At 31.2% G+C, this 17,240-nt stretch overlaps 1 non-coding gene across 1 annotated transcript; it reads right to left on the bottom strand.

Annotated features, from left to right (window-relative positions):
• Positions 1-8,771: 8,771 nt before the first annotated feature.
• Positions 8,772-8,843, bottom strand: TRNAE-UUC. Its single transcript has one exon. It is a non-coding gene; the product is annotated as a tRNA-Glu (tRNA).
• Positions 8,844-17,240: the final 8,397 nt, after the last annotated feature.

The raw sequence follows: 17,240 nt of genomic DNA, 5'->3' as shown, positions 1-17,240 counted from the left end.
AAAAAAAATGTTTTAAATTTTAAGTTTTTTTATATTAAATAAATAAATAAATATATTATATATTATCAGGCTCGAAAAAGCTCGACAAGCCGTCGAGCAAGCAATATATGAGCTCGAGTTCGGCTCGAATATTAAACGAGTCGGCTCGAGCTCGGCTCGAACTCGATCAAAGTCAAGCTCAAGCCGAACTTTGATCGAGCGGCTCGCGAGCAGCTCACGAGCGACTTGACTCATTTGCAGCCCTAATGGAGACTCATCATTCCCTCTCAATGCACACGCTTGCAAAGTGAGCCACCGAATGTTTTCAATAGTTGTTGTAAGTTGTAATCTGTTCTTTTGTTTTTTCATCTGAAGATTGTGCATTCAGTACTTTGTCAATATGACAAGGGATATTAATTAGATTATCAAGATATTCAACTTTACTATTATGCGGTGAAGTATTACATCGTATATGCATAACAAAAGAGCATCTATCTCCATCATTAACTCGCTTCCAATATTTGAATCCATTTGTTGTAAATATAGGTTTTCGGGGTTGCTTATACTCAAACAAGAAACATGAAAAAACAAAAAGTAGCATCTTTCAAAGGAGAGTATTCTAACTAAGTAAATTTCTTAAACCAATGACTTTGGAACTGTCGATTTTGATTTTCAAATTTGGTTGGCGGGTACTTATCCTTAATAGGTTGATATGGCCCCATCTTGATATAAGCTCGTCTAATTTCATCCCTTTGATTAAAATATTATTTCCACATGGAATACGTACTGCTGGATCAGGTTCAATAGAACTTACATCAACATCAATTCTAGGAGATTTGTTAGGTTCTTGAGCAGGGACATTTGAGATATCGATAGTTGATTGATTACCCCATTGACTTGTACATGACTGATCTATTGGTTTAAAAAATGAGTTAATAGTTTTTTTCTTGTGCTTCCATAGTTGATAGTTCCATTATAACCCTAACAAAATTCAAATAAAACATACATAATATAATGGTTATTTTTTGGGGGAAATAGTTAAAACAATTTCATTAAAATTCCAAAAGTGGGAGGGTCAAAAATCAAAGTTAGACAAATTTTAGCTATGATTAAATGATGACAATCAAACGACTCTAAAGAACCTGATTAGTAGCAATCAAACATACAAGAAATAGAGATTACAAACAAAGATTACAAACTATATCAAATCTTAATTATCCCAATTCAGAATTTTTATTTCCATACCAACCTGATGTTTCAACATGTTGTCTTTCTCTTCCCCTTGTCCTTCCTTTTCTTCTTCCCCTCCTCTTGCAATGAAAAGGGGAACTAAAGAGGTTGATGAATACTGCCTATTCTCATTTTGATTTATTTATTTATATGAACCCGTTCTGATTTGATAGAAATAATTATTATTCAGGATTTCTAGGCTCTTCACCTTGTTGTTCTTAACTTGAATTTCGAGATTATTGTCCTTATTTCCTTCAACTTCAGCTTTGGAATCCTCAACAATTTTGGATTCCTCTGTATCAAACTTAGAATTCTCTTCTTCTTATTAATTAACCTAAGTATCTTCCTCTCTATTTTCATCAGCAACCACTTCAACTTGATTTGATTGAGAATCCTCAACTATCTCTTCAACATGATTAGGTTGAGGTTTCACCTCCTTCTTCGTACTACTTTCTTCTTGTACAAAATTTTCTTTATCTTCTGTTTCCTATTTCTTAACCACATTTTTCTCTTTAAAAATAGGCAACTTTGTTTCATTTTCTTGCATCTTTACTTTCTGGCCTTTATGAATTTTTCTGATCTTCTTCCTTAGCCAAATCACATTTTGGACTTGAATGTTGGAAGGTATTGCAGAAAGAGCATCTATCTGGACTCCATTCATAAATGATTTTCATGACAGTAGGTTTTCCTTTTCTATTTACTACGGTCATACTTTTCGGCAGTGTGCTTCTAGGATGCACCTCAATGCTAATTCTAGCAAATGATAGGTGCTCTCCTCCTTCAGTAATTGGATCCATGTATAATGGTCCACTAAATAAACCTGCAAAATGACTAAGTGCTTCAAAATTGTACTATGTATAGGTATATTCCAAAGCTTGAACCATATATGTGCAATTTCTTTTGGCTTACTCAATAGGTTCAAGTCTTCAGACCATTTTTCTAATTTCATACAGTTGAATCATATATATGTATGATAATTTTCTAGAATTTCCTCTAGATTAGATCCCTTCTTGAATTTAAGGAAATATAAATCATGAACATTTGATGAAATCTTCTCTAGCTCTTTTCTTTCCCATTTCTTCAATAGTGCAACTTTAGTAATTGAGAACGATACTCTATTTTTCCCTATGTAGTTTCCCACAACTACATCTTTCCATTCCTTTATACAATTTTCCTCTACTTCAGTAGGCAATTTAAATTCAAATTGAGAATTCAATACCTCCACTTTTGTCTATGTATTCCCAAATAGATTTTCCCTTTATAGGAATGATCTTTTGAATTTTTTGCATTGTTGTTCTTCCAAACTTTATTAGTTTTCCATGTCGAGTTGCTCCTAATAGTATATGACATAGATTTGGAAGCTTTTATCAACTCATTCATTGTAGCAACTGACCATTGAATAATTTTTTCATATTCTTCTTTTTTCAGCAGATTCTAGTCTATAAGATAGTGGATGTTGTGTTGAATTATAATATGTTGTGCTTTCTCCTTATTGATAACAATTTCTCCCCTTTTGACATGCATAAGGAGCTTTGTAATCTTATTCTTGAGCCCAAACAGATTAGCTCTTTCATTATAGTGTATCTTCCAAGCTCCTACATTATCCTCCTGTTTTCCTGCATCATTTTCAACATGAATTTTCCCAGTAGCAGTTGGTGCAGATTGCTTACTTGTGTTGGTATCCTAGTTCTTTGATAACTTTTTCAGCAATTTTTTCAATTTCTTTGATGACCGCTTCCTTGATTCCTTCTAGCACAAAATCCCTAACTTCTTTAGATTTATTACTTTTGTTTTTTCCTTTTCCCATGATGACAGAACAGAGTAATTGCAGAAACCTAAGAAATAATCACAGATAATCCGCAAACGAGAGAAAATTCCAGCGATGTTTACAAATGCACAAGAAACCCTAGACTAGAGAAACTTAATGGCTCACATATGATGCAAGACAATATCGTGTCGTCCGTGCAGATCGGACTGTACCGCCTGTGCCAATCGTGCCACCCGTGCCGATCACGCTTCTTTTGATAAATGGTGATTTCGGTGCTAATTTTAATATAATGGTTATTTTGTTGTTTTTGAGGAATGTTAATGAAATTCAGACATAGTCACACACTCATACTTACACTGTCACAACTCACACATAAACTATTCTTGATTCATACGATAAACTGATTAAAAAATAAAATGCAGAGAAAGGGGTGAAGAACTAACCAAACCGAGAGTAAGCTATGGAAAAAGATGACCGGAGGCCGGAGCGAAGAAGACCACTGAAAATCTGGAATCGAACCAACAAGATGGAGGGTTATGGTAGCGTCAATCGCACATCACGAGCAACAAATTGAGATTTTTTGAGCTTTCGGCCTTTCCCCTTTTCAATTTTCAATTGATAAAGTTTTCCCTGTTTTTTTTTTAATTTAGGTGGGGCTGGAGCCCACCCTAGCCCAAACGTGTCTCCACCCCTGGTCCTATTTATAAGGACTTGGAGATGTCTAAATTCTTCAATTTCGACTGAATTCCATTAATATATTTTGTCTTTTTTTTTTTACTAAAATATTCTTTTACCGGCTTCAAGAGACTTTATGCAAGTGATCAAAATATCACCTTGTCTTGGTGATCATTTCGACTTTTGATTTACTTGATTTGATCGAGTATTGATAAAGATGATAATTTGGATTAGGCGCCTTGAATCCTCCTCGTTGATCTGCTCTGTGATCTGTTAAAGGAGAAGACAAGTCATTTGATAACTTCGCGGCTGACTTGGCTTAGGCAGTTTGATTTAAGTTTTAGACTTAAACCAAATTGGCATAGGTCCATATTTGGATTTTTTTTATTTAATTGTATTTAATTTTTGTAAAACAAATTTAAAAATAATTAGTTTTAAATATATATCCTATTTGGTATATAATTTTTTATTTTATATTTATTTCTCTTTTTATTTTATTTTAAAATGGATCAGAATTATTATATATATATATTTTTTTATTTATTTAAATTAGGGTACGTAAAAATTTAGTGTCTTACACATGTAAACCATATTTTGCAATTACAAGTTGAAATAACATATAAATTTAAACATTTATTCATAAATTGCAATTAAAAAAATGTCATTAGATGGGTTATTCGATTCTTCGTCATTTTATGTTGATGCTACATCGTCATATTCAGTTTCCCTATTACGTCACTATCGTCAAACTCATCATATTCAATTTCTCCTATTATGTTATCATTATCGAGATCATCAATTTGACCATTAAGATCACACAAATTGTTGATTTCATAAAATAGAATATTGAGTTCAATATGTAGTTCGGTAATCGACACCTCTTGTTAATACACAAACTAATTTGTCCATCGTTCTTTTATCTCTCCTTGCCTTTTGTTTTACACACAATTAACCAATCACTATTCTGGTTCATTATACTAAGATAATTAATATAATTGAGTTGTATAACTTGTTCCGTTAGAATGAATGAGTTGTATTTAGAATATTTTTGTTTCATGTTTATGTCAATCATCCTATAATTTACATCAACTTTTGTACCTCATGATGATCAAACCCTAAACATTTAAATAGAACAACACACAAATAATGATCATGATATTTTATTTCAATTATCTCTTCTAGAAGTTCATAGTAGTCTGCGTCATCAACATGCACAAAATACCACAATTCATAGTTGATTTATTTGATCCAAAATTTTTAGAGTGCCACACAAACCTATTAATAATAAAGTACATTTGATATGTTGTTGGGAGTGTTATTGGACCACATTGATAGATAATACATCAATATTCTAGAAGCAACTTGACAATGAACCTCACGAATCTAAAGTATAAAATAGACAAATAAACATCCTTAAAAACAAAAATACATATAGAATGACATAATAATTCAATTAATTTGCTCACCTTAGATCGAAACCATGACGCAAATTAATGATATATTTAATCTTCGGGTAATCTAGGTTTCAAACTACAAAACATCCTATAAGAGAATAATTAATTAAATAATTACAATTTTTTTTGTTAACTAATTGATACTATTTTAAAATTATATGTAACATTATTCAACTTCAGGACAATTTATAAGAACATATGTGTGAGTAACTAACTCTTTTTTGACTATTTAAGTATCTTTTAGTTGTCGCCCATTAGAACGCCCGAAGTAATTAATAGTAGAAATTGGAGGTTCCAATTGTTAATGGGGTCTTCATTGTTTCTTTGCGGTTGTGTCCGTTTGCATTGCACAAAAATGTCAAAATTTTCTCTAGAAGATATGCATTACAAAATGGATACTTCAATTTTAGTTTTATTTGTGACCTTTTATTTTACATTTTGTAAAAACCTATGAAAAGTTCAACATTGACATCGAGTGCACCGGAAAAGAACGGGAACTCATGTATATATTAATAAAAAATATTACTACTACAAATATTTTTTTTTTAAGATATATGTATAACTACGTACCTCTTAAAGGAATACATCCATTAGATAAATTGACATTATACATAGTATTAGAATCATTAATTGATGCAATCTAAAGAGTCTATGACTACTGATTTTAACAATTTTACCAACCAATACTAGGGTTTGTATTCAAATTTAAACAGAATAAAGAATCGAGTAGTATAAAATGTGATAATGTTTAAAAATAGAACATAACTATATTTATATAGTTTGATCATAAAGAAAATAATATGAGAAATGGTGACGAAGAAGAAGATATGTGAAGAGTTTATGAAAATGACCTGTATTTTCATCGGGATTAAGAAGAAATGAAAATTAATGGATGAAAGAGATGGTTTTAAAGATTAATATTGGTTGATTGAAGTTGGTAATATGATTAATGACTGAAGTTTGCAACTCTTTTAACAATATATTTTAATTTTAAAGTTGCAAACACATTCTAACTTTGTGCTAAATATGTTGAGTTAAAACATTAGTTGCTCATTATTTATTTAAGTTACAAAATATGTGGTAAGTTATTTAGAATGATTTTACACATAAGAGCTCAAAAATTTCTCCACTTTATTTTTGTTTACATTACAATTTATTTGGCAACATAATTTTAATATAAGAATTGAAAAAAAAAGTTACTTTTGTAATATATATTTTGGTTATAAAAATTTTAAAATTTATTTAGAATGATTTTACACCTAAAAATTCAAAATTTACTTTATTTTATTTTATTTTAGTTTATTCATTTACCAACTCAACTCAACTCAACTCATCTCAACTCAACTCAACTTAACTCAACTGACAATATATTTTTAATATCATAGTTGCAAAATGAGTATATTTTAATTACAAAATATGTTATGAATTATTTAAAATGATTTACACACTATAGTTTAAAATTTTCTTTTTATTCAGATTGTAATTTATTTGGCAACACAATTTTAATTTAAGAGTTGAAAACAAAGTTGAAATTTTACAATATATATTTTGGTTAAAATATTTTTGAAAATTACTTAGAATGATTTTACACTTGAGAGTTCAAAATTTACTCATTTTTATTTTATTCAATTTACAATTTATTTGAAAACATATATTTATTATCTAAGTTGCAAAATTAGTTTTACATTTATAATATATATTTGTGATACAAAATATATTGCGAGTTATATACAATATTTAATTTTGAGTTATAAAATTTGTGAAATAAATTTATAAGGGGTCGATTTAAAAAGCGTATAAAGTTCAATTATCTTTTATAATATATTACAACAATGAGACCCAAACTCATGACCTATGCAAGTATGAAAGTCCAACTATATTGTATTGTCAAAATCTATCTCTAACCTAAGACTTTGTTCTATTAATAGTTTTATAAGTTTTAATTTATTTTTGCAATGTCAATTGATTTAAATTTATTTTTTAATTGTTTTAAAACCACATCATTTTTTTTATTATGAAATAAATTAACACATCATGTTATATACACATTTGTTTGATTGATGCTCTGTTTGTATTTTATTATAGTATATATTTGTCATACAAAATATATTGCGAGTTATCAATAATATTTAGTTTTCAGTTGTAAATTTGTTTAAATAAATTTAGAAGGGGTTGATTTAATAAGCGAATAAAGTCCAATTATTTTTTATAATATAATACAACAATGACACCCATGGCCTATGCAAGTTTGAAAGTCCAATGCATTGCATTGTAGAATCCATCTCGAACTTAAGGACTTTGTTTTTTAATAGTTTTATAAGTTTTAATTTATTTTTGCAATGTATGTAGATTTATTTTTTAATTGTTTAAAACCACAATATTTGTTTTATCATGAAAAAAATTAACACATCATTTTAATTACATTAATGATAGAATGTTATATATGAGAGCAGATCTCCTACTACCATTTTCTCCCTGCTCCCTCTCACAAGGGAGGGGTAAAATCGTAATTAAAAAAATTATTATGCTTTTGCTAATCCCTTGCGAAAGAAAATGGGAAAAGAGGATCTGAATTGGTTATTTACACATTTGGTTTGGTTGATGCTCTGTTTGTATTTGTTTTAGACTAATGTGGTTGACAAATGTCTTGATCTTATTATAATATGTATTTGTGATACAAAATATATTGCAAGTTATCACAATATTTAGTTTGCAAGTTATCCACAATATTTAGTTTTGAGTTATAAATTTATAAGGTTTCGATTTAATAAAGGTATAAAGTCCAATTATCTCAAACGCATGACCTGTGCAATCATGAAAGTCCAACTATATTGCATTCCCTAGTTCATCTTGAACCTGAGGTCTTTTCTATTACCAGTTTTAAGTTTTAATTTATTTTTGTAATGTCAATGGTTGTAGATTTATATTTTAATTGTTTAAAACCACAACATTTGTTTTATTATGAAATAAATTAACACATTATTTTAATTACATTAATGATAAAATGTTATATACATTTGTTTTGGTTGATGCACTGTTTGTATTTGTTTTAGACACATAATGTGGTTGTCAAATATCTTGTTCTTATTATAATATATATTTGTGATACAAAATATATTACAAGTTATCTATAATATTTAGTTTTAAATTATAAAATTGGTTGAAATAAATTAATAAGGGGTCAATTTAATAAGCATAAAAAGTCCAATTATCTTTTATAATATAATACAACAATGGCACCCAGTATGAAAGTCCAACTATATTGCATTGAAAGAATCCATTTCGAACTTAAGGTCTTGTTCTATTAATAATTTTATAAGTTTTAATTTAATTTTGCAATGTTCATGGATTGTAGATTTATTTTTTAATTGTTTAAAACCACACATTTGTTTTATTATGAAATAAATTAACCCTTACATTATTGATAGAATGTTATATACAAATTTGGTTTGTATTAGTTTTAGACTATATCCATCACAATAGTAGTAACTTTTATTATGTTGTAAAAGAGAAACTTGAGAATGATGTTGAAACATATCTAACAAGATAGTGATGATATATTACATATTGTTACTTAAAAAAATAATAGGTTAGATATTGTTTATATATTTTAAGACTTATGTTTTTTAGTTTTGTTTATTCTCCAATAAAAATTAAAAAAAGAATTCCGATGCCGGGAATCGAACCCGGGTCCCCTGGGTGAAAGCCAGATATCCTAACCGCTGGACGACATCGGATTTGTGTTTAATAATTGTTATTATAAAATATTTAATAATATTAAAACTAATCTAAAAAAAATTGTGAAACACTAAATTTGCATATTTTATTACATAAACTCTAATAACATTGTGAGACACTAAACTAACATCTATTACATGAACTCTAATCATATTAATTATTCTCTATCATCTTGTATGACATAAGCCTTAATAATATTCCGAGATTATTATCTTTTTATTTATATTTTTACTTAAAGAGAGTATGTGTTGACAATTTTACAAAGATGACTCAATTTACTATTTATTATTATAAAATGAGTCAAAATAGTAAACCAACATGAACCCATCCATTTTAAGTTATATTTTATTTTTAATAAAAGAATATAAAAGATTTCACAGTTTTCCCCTTAAAAGGGCAATCAAACACGAGTCTTGAAGTTAAGGCCAAATATCTTAACCAAGGTACACAATCTAATTTTAATATTGTGAAATGTTAATATAGTCTCTTATATTAAATAAACGATAATATCAAAGATGGAAAGAAATAATGATTGTGAGATGTAATATTTAGCCTATTTATAACATAAATTTTATTCGTAATTTTCTTTATTTTTACATAAGACAATAGTATTTGTTAATTTTATAAAATGACCTAAATTATTATTAATAAAACATAAGTGATTCAAAATAATAAACCAACCTGAACCAATTAATTCCATGTTTAAGTTGTAATTTTCTTTTTTTTAGTTAAATGGTTGGGCATTTCCCTTTATAAAAAAGTAGATAAGGTTGTTGGTAATCTTATCTCATAAAAAATTACACGTAAATAATATATGAAAATAATACAATGATGATAAAATAGATACAACAGATCATGTAATAAGATGAAGAAAAGTCTTCTCGTTTGCTCCGAGGCCTGTGAAATCACATTTCCCTTAAAACAGTTTCACTGTCTCCTGTTTGTGCTGGAGAGTTTCGTCGGTGGCTGCTTCCCAGGGTACAACGGAACCTGCAATGATTTAGCATAGAAACCACTACAACAGCGAACTAAACAAAAGTACCTGAATCACAATCACCGGGTTTCGCACAGAAATGATCGAGTCAAGAAACTCGACGAACACTCACAAGAACACTCACAAGAATACTCACAAGAACAAGGAAAGACTTTAGAATTCTAGAGAGAGAAGTGATAAGATAATGTGTGGAGAGGAATACAATGTGAAGGGATATTTATAGTTGAAAATTAAACTCATAATCAATTCTTTAATCCAACGGTCACTAATCCATCATCCAACGATTATCGTTGCTTGCCTTTTCATCATCTTTGCAAGTTACATTCTACAATAAATATTTTGTAGTTACACTGGCAATTAACATCATTTGTTAATTGCCTCATTCAAGACATTTATGTTAATTGTAACAATTAACAAATTTAATTCACAATGAATTTGATGTGAATTTCATTTGGATGAAATTTCACCTTAATTTACATTTGAATTTCATGTGAATTTCATTTGGATTAATTTCACTTTAATTCACATTTGAATTTTATGTGAATTTCATTTGGATTAATTTCACTTTAATTCACATTTGAATTTCATGTGAATTTTATTTGGATTAATTTCACACTTAATTCACATTTGAATTTGGTGTGAATTTCATTAGCCCAAATATCATTTCCATTTAATTAATGGAATTAGTTTAATTCCAACAATCCCCCACATTAATGTAAATTGAAAGATTAACCTGGTGAAAGGTTCAACAGTTGAATTTTACATAGGATAGGTAGGTAACCCTTTGAACCTTCCCTTATGAAAGTATATAACTTTACTAGCCGATTAGTAGACTCGATGTCCTTGAACTATTCTGCCTTTTGTGTAAACGATTACACACTTTTACATAAAATTCTTCCTGATACATGTCAGTTCTCATGATTGTGTTCGTTTTGGCCATGAACACTCGCCTGGTTCAGTGAGAGGGTCTAGAATTGAGCCGTGCAATTCTTTCGAAGTGGCCCCACTTCTCTCTCACATAGGTGATCTCTTTATTCATAAAGAATCATTAAAAGCCTGTGTGCTTATCCTTTCCCGAAATGCTATTTTATCGTAGGATTTTTACCCATAGCAATCTACCAAGTTTAGTACAATTAGGTTGTCCCATTGAACCTAGTTCTTGGGATCTCCAGTCATCATAGGTTGGGTTTCCCTTCATACTAACTTATTGTAGGCTTAAGTCCCATTCCTTGTGAGGACTTTAACACCAAGTCTCTATTTAACCATTTGGTTAGCGGATCCACAATATTATCTTTTGATTTTACGTAATCAATTGAGATAATTCCAGTAGAGAGTAATTGTCTAATGGTATTATGTCTACGACGTATATGTCTAGACTTACCATTATACATATGACTCTTAGCTCGTCCAATCGCAGATTGACTATCACAATGAATAGAAATTGCTGGTACGGGCTTAGACCATATTGGAATATCTTCTAAGAATAGACGTAGCCATTCAGCTTCTTCACCACATTTGTCAAGAGCTATAAATTCAGATTTCATCGTGGATCTAGCAATAACAGTTTGTTTAGAAGATTTCCAAGATATAGCTGCACCTCCAAGTGTAAATACATATCCACTTGTTGACTTAGAGTCTTTCATATCTGAAATCCAATTAGCATCAGTGTACCCTTCGATAACAGCAGGATGTCTCGTGTAGTGCAGACCATAATCACGAGTATTTCTTAAATACCTAAGTAATCGTACAATGGCTTTCCAATGATTATTATCCGGATTACTCGTGTATCTACTTAGTTTGCTTACTGCATATGCTATATCTGGTCTTGTACAACTCATTAAGTACATTAGACTCCCAATTATTCGAGAATATTCTAATTGAGAAACACTCTCTCCGCGATTTTTAGATAGATGTTGACTCGTATCTATCGGAGTCTTAGCCAATGCAGAATCATCATTGTTAAATTTTTCGAGGATTTTATCCACATAATGTGATTGACTTAGAACTATCCCTTCCGATGTTCTAATCACTTTGATTCCAAGAATCACATCAGCCAATCTCATATCTTTCATGTCAAATTTTGAATTTAACATATCTTTAGTGGATTTAACCATTTTATCATTACTTCCAATGATAAGTATGTCATCTACATAAAGACATAAAATGACGTAACCATTTTTTGTGTCTTTAATATAAATATATTTATCACATTCATTGATCTTAAATCCACTTGAGATCATAGCATGATCAAATTTCTCATGCCATTGTTTTGGAGCTTGTTTTAAGCCATACAATGACTTAACTAATTTACAAACTTTATTTTCTTGCCCTTGAGAAGAAAACCCTTGAGGTTGATCTATGTAAATTTCTTCTTCCAAGTCTCCATTTAAGAAAGCTGTTTTTACGTCCATTTGATGAACTTCTAGATTGCGCAAAGAAGCAATCGCAAGAATCAATCGAATAGAAGTTATTCTCGTAACTAGAGAATATGTATCAAAATAATCAAGACCTTCTCGTTGGCGATATCCTTTTACCACCAGTCTTGCCTTATATTTATCAATTGATCCATCAACTTTCATTTTCCTTTTGAAAATCCATCGGCAACCTAGTGGTTTATTTCCCGGAGGCAGATCCACTAGTTCCCATGTATGGTTTTGTAAGATAGATTCTATCTCACTATTAATTGCCTCTTTCCATTGAGGCCCTTCAGACGAGTTAATTGCCTCATTATACGTTTGAGGTTCACTTTCCATCATGAAAGTAATAAAATCTGGACCAAATGATTTTTCGGTTCTAGCTCGTTTACTTCGTCTAAGTTCAACCTCAACTTCATTCTCCTTTTCTTGTTCATCTAGTTCAAGAAATCTTTTTGGAGAACGTTGTTCTTCATTAGACTTATATGGAAATACATGTTCAAAGAACGATGCATTTCTCGATTCCATTATCGTATTCTTATGAATATACGGAATGTCCGATTTAAACACAAGAAAGCGATAAGCACTACTGTTATGTGCATATCCAATAAATATACAATCAACAGTTTTTGGTTCAACTTTTACCTTTTTAGGTAATGGTACGGCTACCTTAGCTAGACACCCCCACATTCGTAAGTATTCATATGATGGTTTTCTTTCATGCCATAATTCATATGGACTCTTATCTAGCTTCTTTCGTGGAACCTTATTTAAAAGGTAATTAGCTGTCAAAATAGTTTCTCCCCACATGTTATGTGGTAGACCAGAACTTAATAGAAGTGAATTCATCATTTCTTTTAATGTTCTATTTTTTCTCTCAGCCGTACCATTTTGCTGAGGAGAATAAGGTGCTGTCGTCTCATGGATTATACCATGTTGAGCACATAGCTCGGAAAAAGGTGATTCATATTCACCTCCTCTATCACTTCTTAATACCTTGATCTTTTTACCAAGTTGGTTTTCAACCTCATTTTTATAGAGAGTGAATTTTTCTATGGCTTCATCTTTACTTTTAAGAATATACACATAACAATATTTTGTGTTATCATCAATAAAAGTAATGAAATATTTTCCTCCACCACGTGTTGGTGTTCCTTTTAAATCACACACATCTGTATGAATTAAATCAAGCGGTCTATTACTTCTTTCAACGTTTCGAAAGGATGATCTCGTCAATTTCGCTTCAACACAAATTTCACACTTGTGTTTCTTATTAATTTCGAATGTAGGTATACTATTTAGTTTTATTAATCGATGCATCGAATCATAATTAATATGACCTAGTCTACCATGCCATAAAATGGAAGACTCCAACAAATAAATAGAAGACTTATTCTTTTCATTCATACTTGGCTTAACTGCCATTACATTTAGCTTAAAAAGCCCATCAGTAGCATAACCTCTACCTACAAACATTCCACCTTTGGATAAAATAATTTTATCCAACTCAATCACAATTCTAAAACCATGCTTACTTAGAAGAGATCCGGATATCAAAATTTTCCGAATCTCTGGAACATACAACACATTAGTCAATGTTAAATCTTTCCCTGAAGACAACCTTAACACCACTTTTCCTTCACCTTGTATGTCAGAAGTGGCAGAATTCCCCATGAACAGTTTTTCACCATTCTTCACTTCTTCGAGGCTTGAAAATACTTCTTTGTTGGAGCAAACATGTCTTGTAGCTTTTGTGTCAACCCACCATTAGGGATGGCAATGGGGCGGTTCGGGGCGGGGAATGCATTTACCATCCCCGCACAATTTTTATTTCGGGGATTTTTTTAATACCATCCCCGCCCCGTTCGGTTTTTTTCGGTTTCGGGGAATCCCCGCGGGGCACCGTTAATAAAATATATATTTTTTAAATAATAAAATTATCCAATAAAATTATATAAATGGATTTTTTAATATAATATATATTGTAATATATTGAAATTTTAAATTATTATAAAGAAATAAACTTACTATTCTTATAAAATATAGTGAATAAATAAATATATTAATGATTTAACTATATTTATAGTGTTCGGAGCATAATCGGGGTGAAATCGGGGCGGATCGGGGACGATCGGGGCGGGGGACACAAATACCATCCCCGCCCCATTCTCGTTCGGTTTCGGGAGAAAACCATCCCAAACGGGGCAATTCGGTTCGGTTTTCACGGGGCGGTTTCAAATTGCCATCCTTACCCACCATTCTCGTGGATTAAACCCCACCAAGTTAACCTCAGATATCACCGCATATAGATCCATGTCCGATAATCCTTGAGTCAAGTTAGCCTCTCGAACTTTTCTCGGCTTCTTGCAATCGGAAGATTTATGTCCCATGCCATTGCAATTGAAACACTTGCCCATGAACTTCTTAGAAATTCCTCCTTTAGGATTAAGGCTCCGGTTTTTGACAAAAGAATTGTGTTTCTTCTTGTCTTTACCATGCTCAACCACATTTGCTTTAGCTACATGTTGACTAAAGTATTTCTTTGAGGCGCTTTTATTTTCCTCTTCAATGCGTAGACGAATCACCAATTCTTCTACGTTCATCTCCTTTCGCTTGTGCTTAAGGTAGTTCTTGAAATCGTTCCAAGACGGTGGCAACTTCTCAATAATAGCAGCCACTTGGAAAGTTTCTCCCAAAATCATGCCCTCAGCATGAATTTCGTGCAAAATAACTTGGATCTCTTGAACTTGTTTAATGACCGGTCTTGAATCTACCATTTTGTAGTCCAAAAATCGACCGACCATAAACTTTTTTGCACCCGCATCTTCTGTTTTGTACTTACGTTCAAGAGATTGCCATAGTTCTTTGGCCGTATTCTTTTCACTGTACACATTGTACAATGAATCTGATAATCCATTCAGCACGTAATTTCTGCATAAGAAATCTGAATGGTGCCAAGCATCAATGGCCGAAGCCGCTTGCACATCAACTTTCGGATGCACGTTTGCATCCGACGATGAAGCCACGTTTGGCTCATCGATTTTGGGAGTGGGAGGATCCTCCGTGAGGAATCGTGCAAGACTTAGGGTCGTGAGGTAGAAGAACATCTTTTGTTGCCATCTCTTAAAGTTTGATCCATCAAACTTTTCTGGCTTATCCAGATGGTTAGCTGGAACTGGCATCCTCATGTTAGATGCAGGTGTTTCGGTAGTCATTTCTGAATCAAAAAACCAGAAATGTGTAAGAATCTGAGATAAGTAATATTTGCTAACTGTTTTAAGATTGTTGGTAATCTTATCTCATAAAAAATTACACGTAAATAATATATGAAAATAATACAATGATGATAAAATAGATACAACAGATCATGTAATAAGATGAAGAAAAGTCTTCTCGTTTGCTCCGAGGCCTGTGAAATCACAGTTCCCTTAAAACAGTTTCACCGTCTCCTGTTTGTGCTGGAGAGTTTCGTCGGTGGCTGCTTCCCAGGGTACAACGGAACCTGCAATGATTTAGCACAGAAAACCACTACAACAGCGACTAAACAAAAGTACCTGAATCACAATCACCGGGTTTCGCACAGAAATGATCGAGTCAAGAAACTCGACGAACACTCAAAAGAACACTCACAAGAATACTCACAAGAACAAGGAAAGACTTTAGAATTCTAGAGAGAGAAGTGATAAGATAATGTGTGGAGAGGAATACAATGTGAAGGGATATTTATAGTTGAAAATTAAACTCATAATCAATTCTTTAATCCAACGGTCACTAATCCATCATCCATTCATCCAACGATTATCGTTGCTTGCCTTTTCATCATCTTTGCAAGTTACATTCTACAATAAATATTTTGTAGTTACACTGGCAATTAACATCATTTGTGAATTGCCTCATTCAAGACATTTATGTTAATTGTAACAATTAACAAATTTAATTCACAATGAATTTGATGTGAATTTCATTTGGATGAAATTTCACCTTAATTTACATTTGAATTTCATGTGAATTTCATTTGGATTAATTTCACTTTAATTCACATTTGAATTTCATGTGAATTTCATTTGGATTAATTTCACTTTAATTCACATTTGAATTTCATGTGAATTTTATTTGGATTAATTTCACACTTAATTCACATTTGAATTTGGTGTGAATTTCATTAGCCCAAATATCATTTCCATTTGATTAATGGAATTAGTTTAATTCCAACAAATGTTTAATATGAAAATATTGAAATATTTAGTTCTATTCTGAGTGAAAATACTTTAAATGAAGTGAAAATACTTTAATTGAAGTGTTATATCTATAAAATTTATTTTTTTTCCAATGTTCAAAGAACCCAGTACTAATAAAAAATGACTTTAATTGAGAGTAAGAACTCTCGGTGAAAGCCAATTTTCCCCCGATGATAGTTTTTATTGAGGGCGACAAACTATCTCGAAAGGTGTCGGTAATATGACTCTATAAGCTTAATAATAAGAATAATAATACCAACCATGATTGATAGTGTTTTTAACTTATCGCTGGGAACTTTAATCTCCATATGGAGTTGATCAGGATCACTTGAAAGTTTATTCTCTAGATGGAATGGATCAAAGAATTTTTTATCCGGAAATATTTCCTTTATTAGACTTTTAAGAGGCTCGCCACAGTCACATGGACAACTCACTTCAAGGTGAGTGACACAAACATATCGGCGAAGAAAAAATTAATATCACTAAGCGAATTTGTCTCCCTCGTAGATAATTAAATTCTTTTACTGAGAGTAGAGCCAATGCTTTCGGTGATAATCAACCTTTCTAAAATAAAATTATAATCTGAAATTTCCATTCGGTTGTCCAGACTCAATCACCATTTCTAGAATCTGAGTAGGGATATATTTTAGAAATGTATTCAAATAAAAAATAGTCCAACAAATTACATAATCAAATCAAAAGGATGATGAAGAAGAAGAACGGTTGAATATGGAGTACAATCGAAAATTC

The sequence above is a fragment of the Impatiens glandulifera genome, chromosome 9 (assembly GCF_907164915.1).
Source record: "Impatiens glandulifera chromosome 9, dImpGla2.1, whole genome shotgun sequence".
Lineage (NCBI taxonomy): Eukaryota > Viridiplantae > Streptophyta > Magnoliopsida > Ericales > Balsaminaceae > Impatiens > Impatiens glandulifera.
Note: the sequence above shows the minus strand (reverse complement) of the source record. Positions and strands in the feature narration are given on the sequence as shown.